We start from the raw sequence: 12,274 nt of genomic DNA on the forward strand, positions 1-12,274 counted from the left end.
TAATAAAACCTTTAATATCAGACAAAAGGTGCCCCATTTTTGTTTTGAGTTGTTGACCATGGCTATCCAAGAGATTCCCAAAACATGTAGCCTATTACTGCTGGTTACCCCATTGAGGTGAAAGGTAAGAACTTATTGCTGAAGACACATGCCCTTCAGAAACAGGGCCTGGAGACCATTGAACTGGAACTGATCTGAATGGCCTGTCCCTTAGGATTAGGTTTTATGGTACCATAGGCACCATGTAAACTTCTGAAAGAGAGAGGTAACAACAAGTCTCACCAAACTATAATAAATCACGCATCAAGACCAGAATGACAGTTAAGACTTATAATACTATAGTGGCCCTCATATCTTGACAGTAACCAAGAACTTTGTATTGGACTTCAGAGGGAGACCATGCCTGGTACTGAAAACCTAGCCAAATACTCAGTGTTAGAAAAATCCTAGTTATTGGAGAAGATTCTACAACTATTAATTTACTAACCAGCATAATGCCTAAAAACATTTATCTTTATGTTTACAAATAAGTACAGTCTTCATGCATCATTAAGGAAACTTCATTTTGAAACTCAGAAAGACCACTGCAGAAAACCAAAATAAATCAAAATACAGAGTTGGGGAGCACAGTTCTAACTAATATATCTCCAAGATTTTCCACATGTAAGGCTCAGAAATTGTTGTGGAAGAAAGGGCAGAAAGATCATAAGAGTAAGAAGATCAGGGACTGTGCAGTCAGATTCTATCTTCTAGAAACACTGGAAGTTGCACCCATAAAATCTCACCAACATGACTATATAAACTGAATAAGAAGGCCACGGACGCTGAATGAGGACACCAAAGAACATGTTGAACCCCACCAAAAAAAGTCCATGTGTTTTCAACTCTTTACAACAAAACAAGACAAAAAGCAATCAAACAAAAACCCAGTAATACCACTTTTAGGTATATATCCAAAGGATGCTTAATCATGCCACAGGGACATGTGCTCAACTATGTTTATAGCAGCACTGTCATAACCAGAACCTGGAAACAACCTAAATACCCCGCGACTGAAGAATGAATAAGGAAAATGTGGTACATTTACACAATGGAGCACTAGACAACAGAACAAAAAAATGACATCTTGAATTTTGTAGGCAAATGGATGGAGCTAGAAAACATCATTTTGAGTGAGGTAACCCAGACACAGGAAGACAATTATCACATGTACTCACTCATAAGTAGTTTTTAAACATAAAGCAAAGAAGATCAGCCCACAAATCACAATTCCTGAGAACCTAGACAACAAAGAGAACCCTAAGAAAGACATACATAGATGTAATCTACAAGGGATGTAGAAAAAGACAAGATCTTCTGAGTAAATTGAGAATATGGGGACTTTCAGAAAGGGTTGAAGGGAAGAGGAGAGGTAGGAAGGGGAGCAGAGAAAAAAAATGTAGAGCTCAATAAAAAATAGAAAAAAACTATAGATAACTAAAGACAGGAATGGGAGAAACAACCTTCTCCAGGGAAGATTGGACCAATTTGTTGTTCAGTGCCAGATGGTTATTACCAAAGACATACATATAAGTTGCATTATATGAACTCAACAGGTTGCATTTCAGAACACATATATACACGCAATAAAAGTTGTTGCAAAAATAGTTTTATGAATTTGAAGAAAAGACAAAGGGTTATATGGGAGGGTTTGGAAGAAAGATAGAGAACAGAGAAATGTTGCAATTTAAACACAGTCTTATGAATATACAACAAAATATAACAATGCACACACACACACACACACACACACACACACACACATATATTGTTTTTAAGCCCTTTCAGGTTTTACATGGATTTAGGGACCGTGTTGGAGCACTGATTGTTGTAGGATAGGGGCCCCCTTGTTTAGCCCAGTCACCCAGCTAGCATATACCTGAAATAATCACACAGAAACTGTCTTAATTAACATACTTCTTGGCCATTAGCTCTAACTTCTTATTGGCTAACTCTTACATATTAGTTTATTCCATTTCTATCTGAATATCACCATGTGGCACTGGCTTACAGGAAAATCTAACCGGCATCCATCTCTGGCGGAGGATCCATGGCTTCTCTAACTCTGCCCTTCTTCATCCCAGCATTCAGTTCTGTTTTCTCTGCCTACCTAAGTTCTGCCCTTTCAACTAGGACAAGGCAATTTCTTTATTCAGCAACACACAAACAGAAGGAAATATCTCTCTTTCTAGTTCCTTGGTGTGACATTCATGAATTTTGGTGCCCACTTTGATTTTACTTCATTGTGTAACTGTCACATTTTGGCGCCCCACTGATGTTTCTTTAATGCATAATTAATGAACAACTGGAAGAATAAACTTATCAGCAAGAGTGTGGTCGAACAGTTAAAACCCAATGCTTCTTTCTTCCATTTTTTTTTCTGGGTTGGCATAAGCAGGGGTGGCACAGATTTAGGGGAATGGGGTGCTGTTTCAAATAATCAGATCAAGAAAATTCCCCCACAGGATTACCTAAAAGTATGTATTTTGGTCCCTTTCTTATACAGTCAATTTGACAACCAAGATTAGCCATCACACTTAGGATATACAGAGCCAACCAACTTTTAGATAATTCAGAGATATTCAAAACCCTTCTCATGTCCCTGATACTTTGTCATTTTTTTCTCCAGTTTTCCTAAAAGGTGAAATAAAGGTGAGATGAAAAAATTTGGTGATTTGGATGAGCAAGATGGCTCAGTGGGTAAAGATGCTTTCTGGACAGACTGATGACCTGAATTCCATCCCAGAGACTTGCAAAGTAGAAGAGAACCAACATCTGCTAATTATTCTCTCTCTCTCTCTTTATTTCTCTCTCTCTCTCTCTCTCTCTCTCTCTCTCATACACACACACACACACACACACGCACACACGCAGGCACAAACACACACACACATATTTGAACTTGGGCAATATGAGTAGGAAAGGGAAAAGTGGGAATACAAGGAGGACTGTGCTATATCTGGAAAGGCTCTCAGAGTTCTGGGTGAAGAATTGTTAGAGATTTTTCATCAGGTACCAGAGATGCCTGTGTTGCACTGGAGTTGGACAGATATTCCCAGCCAGGAGACACCTAGCTAACCTAGAAGAAAAAGTGACAAACGTCTTGAAAATTAGATCAACTTGACTGAATTCTTCTGTGTAGGCTTGAATGGATTCAGCTCTCAACACATTTCAGTCCAGAGGAGTACAGTCTAGGCAGCCAAATCTTAAGCTATATGATGTGGGAAGTCCCAGAATCCTTTCTGAATACATATGTGGCTACCCATGAGAAGGTAGCTTGTGGACTGTGGTAAAATGCCTACACAAAGACCATAACGGTTACAAAACCTTGGAGCAGAACAACTAGAGTTGCTTCATTTAGGGGCATTCCTTTCTTTTTCCAAGATGGTGGACTGCCTCTGAGGGGACTCTCCAGATTCTGGGCTCTACACCATGAGACAGTCACATCCACATGAGAGTACTGGCATGGGCTATTTTCAGTCCCACGTTTCACCAGAGCAAACACAGACTCCCATATTCAGGATCAGAGGAGTCTCATATCAGAGGCAAGAGAGGGACTGTGGAAAATGGGGAGAAACAGAACAGGGGTATTACAGGGCACTTTCGTACCAGAGATGACACTTACATCCCATAACCAATCAGAACCAAGAAAGTCAGGTGTGTCTGTGTCTGTGTGTGTGCCATTCATTGGTGTAATCTAGACCTTAGCACCAGGCCTGACTCTCAGAAGCTGACTAAGCAATTTTGTACATTGGCAGTATATAGATTGGAGATCCTAGAAAACTAATCTGGGAGAAAGATGAACCCATTAATTCCTGGTTACCCTCATTATGGGGAGTTGTTTATATTTTAATTTTTCCAATATTACTGTCATTATGGGGAGCTGTGAAAGATTTGGGACCATTCTGTTCTTGCAAACTGCCTCAGTTCTGGAGAAACTGGAAGCACATACAGATTAGACACCAAAACCAGCTTATCAGTCCCAGCAATACAAATATCCGCATTTTGACACCTATTCCATGGACTATGAGACAAGAACGAGATGGTATCTACACAGCTGAGTTTGATGACCCCATATTTTCCACAATGTTCATATTGTGTCACTACCTTCCTTGTTTGGTCATACTCAAAATAACCTCAGAAAGGTAAAATACAGAACAAAGATAATCATTCCTTTATTAAAGACCTTTGGAAATATGAGAACCATGGATAGCTTTTTCCTGGAAGTCATAATGCTTATGAGTGAAACTCTGGGCTATTTTTTGTCTTTAAATTTTATGAAGACAAATATACTGATATCCAGCAAATACATCATGGAGTACAAGGAGTTTCCGTGTGTCTGAAAATTGGAGGAAAAACTCCTTACAAGGTCTGGAAGTTCATGTTGCTATCTTCTGAGCCATCCTTGCTAAAACTGTTAAAACAAAATATTCAAACTGAAAATATAGCAAGGGTCCCAGAGAATTGAAACTCTGAACTTGAGTAGATATGTTTAAGGTATGTGTATATAAGCTTGAGTGTATGTATGTTAATCATGTGAGTACCTGAAGAGGATGTCAGATGTCCTGGACTGGAGGTACAGGTGATTTTGAACAGTCTCATGTAACAAACCCAGGTCTTTTGTAAGAGCAGTATATACTCTTAATTGCTGAACATTCTGTCCAGCACCGTTTTTTTTTAAACTTTTAAGGGGTGAAATATCTCTATGGTACCAATGGTGGTTTTTGAAATCCTTGTCTCAGGTGATGCTCTTACTTCAGGCTCTTGTTGACTATGGTTTAGTGTACTTACCATGTTCCTGACTCTATACAGGGATTTTTGAGTCTTCCCAAGCCAAAAAATTAGTAAATGTTGGATTTGCCAATAACCTTGGTCTGATAATTGTAATTTGTAGATGAGTGTTGATATATCACATAGATTTTATTAATAGGTTTAATTAATTTTGTCAAAAATTGCTATAAATGTTTATGAGACAGCTCAGTAGTTTAGCATTTAATAATGAGGCCCTGTGGTAAGTCTCCTGTACTACAAAAGTTGTTAGTTGTAGAAAAAGCACTTGAAAAGCAAGAGGGAAAATCTTCACTGACACTCTAGGAGTTGAAAAATAGGGACTTTTTCTCTTTGGATGTATGGTGTGAGAAGTTCTTCTGTATATGTGTTGCTTTTAGTGGTTAATGAATATAGAAGCTGGCTTGGCTTGTGAAAGGGCAATGGAGTGCTAGGTGCAGAAAACTAAACTGAATGCTGGGAGAAAGCAGGTGGAGTCAAGAGAAGCCATGAAGCTACCAGAGGGGAAAGACACAATCTGCCAGCTGGAACCTTGCTGGTAGGTCTCTAGCCTCATGGCAAAATATAAAATAATGGAATGGGTTAATTCTAGCTAGCAACACACTTAAGTAATTGTCCAAGGAGTGATTTAAATAATGTAGTTTCTATGTGATTATTTTGAGTCAGGGCATTTGGGAAACGAACAAGCAGCCTTATTATTGCAGATGTAGGCAGCATTTGGGGGCATTTGAGAAGAAAAATATGGATAAACCAAAAGTCACCAGAAGAAAAATAAAGCATAAGAAAGTTCCATTCAGTCAACTCAGATTCAGCTATGTTTAATTGAATATCTATTATTTACCAAATTTTTGGCATTATGCTTTCCCTTGTACCAAGCATTGCCATGCCACCTAGAATGAGGGAAAAGTGACATCATTGGACAATCCCATTCCTCCCACCTTTTAATTCTGTGGCATCAAAATTTAGAGAATCTACCAGAGTATCATTTTTTTAATTTGCATATTAGGAAGAGTAGGTAATGTCCCAGGTTTATAGACTAAGGCACATAGCCATTGTAAAAATGTTACCATTTCCTTTGAACTATATATCATATTCCTGGGATTAAAATGTGAATTCAAACAAAAACACATCCTGATCCACATCCTCTAGCAGCAATGCCTAGCATATCCCAGCTCTTGGTTCATTGAGGATCTGGGAACAAAATTCTAGATGGTGGGAGAGCTCACACTTTATGGAGCATGCTCCCTCTTGGATTCTAGCTCACTTTGTACCAACCCCTAAAGCAATAGTAAATTCTGCCTTTATTTTCTTTGGAATCTCATTGATGCCTACAGAACAAGGACCCTTGTGAGAAGACTCCTGAAAAATTCCTCAGAAACCTAAAATCAGAGGAGAGCTAACAAGGGAACCTGGTTCACCAGAGAACAGAATAGAATCAGCAGATACCAACTGTCATTAGCACTCACAATCCTCCTGTGTATAACACCATACCATTTCACACAACAAAACAGGTCTGGTGAACTCTTAGCCAAGTTAATCTTAACCAATAAAAACCAGGAGTTAGATATTGGGCTAAAAACCTGGACTATGAAAGAACTGGGAGCAGTCACTAGTTCCTTTTTACCTGTGTACTTCCTCAGTCCAAAGGACCAAGATCCTTCTCCAGCCCACCTTATTACTTCTAGGCTCTATCTACCGAGTGCTGGGATTAAAAACTTGTGGCACCATTGCCCAGCTTCTATGGACAGCTAGTGGCTAGCTCCTCCCTCTGATCCCCAAGCAAGTAAAATATCACACAATGGTCTGGAGTTTATAGATTCAGCATAATCTCACTATTACTGCTCCCCTGAGCTTTATAAAGTCACAGTCTGCTGGACTCTTGTTTGATTCATGAGAGGGCCAGACAGTATCTGAACAGATTGAGTCATTCTATACAATGAAGACTTGATAATACTTCACCTGAATGGAGAGTACTCACTTAGAGCCTGATTTGAGAAATCCAGGACTCTGAGCTCAAGCTTTCAGTGACTCTTGTCTTCTCAAGACTCATCTGTGAACACACTGCAACTTCTGGGCACCTGAGAGAGGCCTCAGACCTCTGGAGAATCCCATGGAGAACCAGAAGACCATGCTGGTCAACTTTGTTCTACCCAGGTCTCTGGGGATAAGACCAGTCTGGCTGCTATGCAGGACAGGAGTTCAGCTCTGGATCCTGACCACAATAAGACAGTTTTTTACCCACCCCCACACACCCCAAAGCAGACCTCTAGAGAATATTAACCACAATGCCTGGAGGGGCAGGCTGAGGGTGGGGCCATGAGCCATGTGGACCTCTGTGCACTTGGGCAGCCATCACCAACAAGCCAGTGGAATCCCCTTTAGAAATCTTGCTCACCAGTTAGGCCAGAGGTAACAGTGACCCTGACCACAGATGAAGCCCAGCTTGGGCAAGTGGGGAGTGTGACTCTCAAAAATGAGGCATTGAGCCAGTTGAGAGCACATTGGAGCAGGATGTGGGCCTAGGAGCATGGGCAGGAAGCAGTTACTCAGTCTTCAGAGCTTGGAGAACAGGTATGTGAGCTTCAGTCAGGGAAAGGCCAGTAGAGAAGAGGTAATGTGGTAACCTTGGAGAGGATGAGAAGGACCAGACTGAGAGTAATGTATGGGTAGACGCTGGCTTAGTGTTGCCTTTTTGCTAATTGTAGATTTGTTTACAATAACTTTGGTTTTTACTATCATGTTGTAATATTAGTAATCTTGGTTTCAAATCTCATCAACCTGCGATAGTATTTCATATATCTGAATCTTCTGAGCAAAGGGAAACCACATAACAGAAAGACAGGTTCACAACATAAGAGGAGGAGTTGTGTCTGCTGCTGCGCAGGATGTTTCTGTTCTTTTCTTCCACTCACCCCCCTCATCTGTCCTCTCCTCTCTTGTTTCTTGCTTGCTTTGTTCTTCTCCCCCCTCTTTCCCCTCACCACCCAACCTCGTGATTTCTCTTCTATCTTCCTCTTGCCTATCTTCTTTCACCTATTTCCTGTGAGCTAGGCACTGCCATTATATTTGCTAGCCATGGATTCTGTCAAGCTATGGGTTCCAAATAATGATACAGAAGAAATTTATCTTCATTGGGCTGCATGTAGTACAGGTGCCAAGGGACACAGAGCTCTTAACAGTCACTGTATCTTTTGGTAGTGCCATTGCTCCCAGTAATTAACCATCTGAGAATTGCCAAAAATGTTATATTAATATGTTTTTTTTCTTTCTGAAGAAAGGTAGCAGATATGGAACACAAGGCAGGGCACATGATAGACATGTACGCTAACATGTAGTTACATTACCATTACTTTCTAATACTTTGGGAAAGACAGGCTATCGGCAAGAAATAGTTCTTGCCTTGCCCTGCCCTGAGGATACAAATTTCAGTCACTAGGGTATTCATAAACAGTAACTGGGGTTAAGGCCTGATAATATAGAGTATATAATACAGAGATAATATAGAGTATAATATAGTATCTGAACCAAAGGGACTTTTTCCAGTTGCAGAGTAAGACCCACTGTCCATTTTAGGAGCAATAAAGGAAAAATAGTGCTAGCATCACATATTTTGAGTACAACAATAATTGAAATAGGAAGAATGGGGCACTCAGTAGAGAACTGAGCTATTGGGCAGAGACAGAGGATCAAAAGGTCTAAAGTTCTAACCTTTGCTTTGAGGTATGAGAAAGGCATCAGAAGGATTAATGTAGGTGTCTTATGGTTCTATTTCTGCAACAAACACCATGACCAAAGAGCAAATTGGAGCAAAGAGTTTATTAATTTCATATTCTATATTGCTATTCATCACTGAAGTAAATCAGACAGGAACTCAAAAGTGCAGGATGCTGGAGGTAGGAGTTGATACAGAGGCCATGGAGGGGTCGGTTTATGGGTTTGCTTTCCATGACTTGCTCAGCCTGCTTTCTTTCAGAACATAGGCTCTCCACTCCAAGGAAGGCTCCACTCACAATGGGCTGGGTCCTCCCACATTTATTACTAATTGAGAAAATGCCCTACAACACACAGGCATTTTCTCAACTGAGGTTCCTTCCTTTCTGATGAATCAACCTGGTGTCAAGTTGACACAAAACCACCCAGTACAACAGGAGACCACCAAAATTGAATTGTGTCTTAGAAAAGGTGGTTCCAATAGCAAACTGTATGGTCATATTTGAGGACGTGTTGCAAGGAGGGGCGGCTTGTTTGTCCCGGCCGCCCAGCTAGCTTACATCCAAAATAACCACACAGAAACTGTATTAATTAAAACACTGTTTGGCCATTAGCTCTAACTTCTTATTGGCTAACTCTTACATATTAGTTTAACCCATTTCTATCAATCTGCATATCACCATGAGGTGGTGGCCTACCAGAAAAGTTTCAGCACATCTACCTCCAGCTGTGGATCCATGGCATCTCTCTGACTCTGCTTTTTTCCCCCAGTATTCAGTTCTGTCTTCTCCGGCTACCTAAGTTCTACCCTATCAGCTATGCCAAGGCAGTTTCTTTATTCATTAACCAATGAAAGCAACACACAAACAGAAGGAACTCCCATACCAAGGATAGAGGTAGAAACTAAAGAAGTCAATGGACATACACTATGCCCACAACACAGCCTGGAGATGGGAAGGAACACTTATAATATCCCAAGTCCAAGATCCCTGAGGAGGGAGAATTAAAGTGATCAGATTTAAAGTAAGAATTACCAGAACTTCATGGAAGAAATTTGCAATCTTAAGGAATGTCTATAGAATATAAATGCACAGCAATTTCAGGAATAGCTGTTAGTTTTAAAATACATGTTGATATCTTCATGGTACAATTCCACTCTACAAATTATTCCTAAGCAGGGACCATAATGAAAACTGTAACCAAATGCGTATAAGCAGGAAGGGTGAGCTTAACATTATTATTAATGACAGTAAATAAGAAATTATACAAATGCCACAGAAGATCACATCTGGTATGTCCATTGTAAGGACTCTAATGGAAATCTTCAAAATCATGTCACCCAGCAGCAGAATGTGGTGTAAAGTTAACATCCAGTAAAGTTCTTTTATTATTATTGAAACATAATTATAACAGTTCATTAAAATTACATTTCTGAAAAATCTAGAAACATCAGAAAATCTGTTCAAAATTACAATTGTAGCACACTGAATGATTCTAATTTCATTCTTTTCATTATTTAAATATATTTTAATGATATTCTTTCCCCAACCCCAAATATTCTCAGATTCTCCCCACATCCTTACCTACCCAATTTTATGTTATTTTCTGCTTAAGAAAAAAAATACAAAAACAAAAGCAAGCAAATAAACCATTAAGGCAAAAATACTAAAACAAAAAAAGCATACAAAAAACATGAAGTTCATTTTGTTTTGACCAGTGAATCTTGGGTATGGGGCTTGCTTTGTAGGTGAATGATAAACTCACTGTCACTCCCTTAGAGAAAACTCATTTTCCCTTTGCCAGTAGTTATCAATTGCAAAAACTTCCTTTTATTGTTGTTCCTTTAACAAAATAATACTAGTAGATTTTCACCTAGACTCATGACTTATGTAACCTCAGGATCTTGGCCACTTTGTAATTCCAGATATGGATTCCATCTCATTGAGTAAGTGCTAAATTGAACCAGGATACTTGGTATTACCATAACATCTGGGCCTCTATAGCATCAGTATATCTCACAAGCAGGTTGCTGTTGTATGCCATATTGTTTGTAATAAAGTTATGTTGGTGATTATCTTTTTCCCCTGGTATCATGCAGCATACCTTCCAATATAATAAGTGCTAATCAATAGAGGTGAAGCACCAACTCAACTTTCCTGTGTTCAGTGACATAAGATATCATTGACTTCAGTGACAAAAGTTTACCATCAGGTTATAAAGAGGAATCAATAACATTGGCAAAAACCTGGAATGTTGCAGAGGGGATAGGAGGTCTTTCACCAATGATTCAACAAAATATAGTAAATTACTAGTACAGGGAATTTTACTCTGAGGCATACTATATCTAGTTTGGATGCTGTCTTATCCCCACCACCACAATACCTGATAACTGTTTAAATTCCTTTCATATATGTGCATATTTTATGAAACTTCTTTAGAAGTAGGTTTCCACATGATGTTTCAGAAGGTCTTTAATGTTAGATGTCCCTTCATATCATATTTTCTCTCCTATACCCTTCTTCATTTAATCAGGACCAACACTGTCATGTTGGACCATGTATCAACCAGCCTTTCCTATTCTCCCTTGCTCTTACTGCTTGATTTATAATTAACTCCATGTTTCTCAAGAAGTCCACTTTTTTTGTGATGACTGCAATTTTGATGCAGCATATAATTAATTTAAAAAGAAAATTATCTGACAATACTCAGCATTTTCATCAAGGAACAAGATTATACTCTGATAACTCACCTTTAAGTTAAAAAGCCAAGTAGTTTATTCACTATGCAAAACATGTTTATATGACATTTTATGTTGTTTATTTCTAGAGCATTTTATATAATGTTATTGAGTCATAAATGGATCCCTTTGTGGTGTCTAAATTATGGCCACTTATATATCAGAAAAGTGTGTAGACTTTATAAGTTGCTTTTGCATTCAGTCACTTCCTTCTCATGTTACTTCAATGACTCCTTAACTCATTCCTTCAGGTTTCTCTGTTGATTGACTAGAATTTTACCAAAAATTTGTATCCCCAAGCCTATTTCAGTAGATCTGACTATCCAGAATCTGTGACCTATTGTAAATGATGAAAGAATAACTTGAAGTTTGTCCTTGTTTCTGACTCAAATGTTATACCTTAAGTATGGACAAAAATATGTAATTTTTAAAAGAATTTCTGACTGGGGAAGTTTCCTTCCAATATTAAAGGAAGAATGCTTGCTTTTCTTACTAAGAAACAAGGGTTAGGTTTATGCTGGTAATATATTTAAAAATACCTTATGTACGTACCAGTCTTTAACCAGTGGCAATTGTCATGTTGATGGAATTGACAGTAGAGGACAAGAAGGAAAAAAATAAAATGGCAACCTCAACACACTGAATAATCTTCTATTGTAAAGTAATAATCTTGGAGAGCTGAAGAGATGGCTCAGTGATTAAGGAAGTGTACTACTCTGACAGAAGACCCAAGTTTAGTTTCCAGGAGCCACATTGGGTGTATAACAATGGCCAATAATTCTAGCTTCAGAATATCTGACACCTTCTTCTGGTCTCTAAGGGCACTAAATTTACACAGAGAAAGCCCATAAGCATACATATTCATGAAGTTTTTTATTAATTTAAAAACTGAGAGATGCCGGGCAGTGGTGGCGCACGCCTTTAATCCCAGCACTCGGGATGCAGAGGCAGGCGGATCTCTGTGAGTTCGAGACCAGCCTGGTCTACAAGAGCTAGTTC

General features: G+C 39.0%; 1 protein-coding gene across 1 annotated transcript in view; it reads left to right on the top strand.

Annotated features, from left to right (window-relative positions):
- LOC101978883 (immunoglobulin lambda-1 light chain-like) overlaps nt 1-12,274 on the top strand; it is a 76,062-nt gene that overhangs the window by 56,675 nt on the left and 7,113 nt on the right. The window lies entirely within an intron of this gene.

This window comes from Microtus ochrogaster, unplaced genomic scaffold, assembly GCF_000317375.1.
Source record: "Microtus ochrogaster isolate Prairie Vole_2 unplaced genomic scaffold, MicOch1.0 UNK43, whole genome shotgun sequence".
Classification (NCBI taxonomy): Eukaryota; Metazoa; Chordata; class Mammalia; order Rodentia; family Cricetidae; genus Microtus; species Microtus ochrogaster.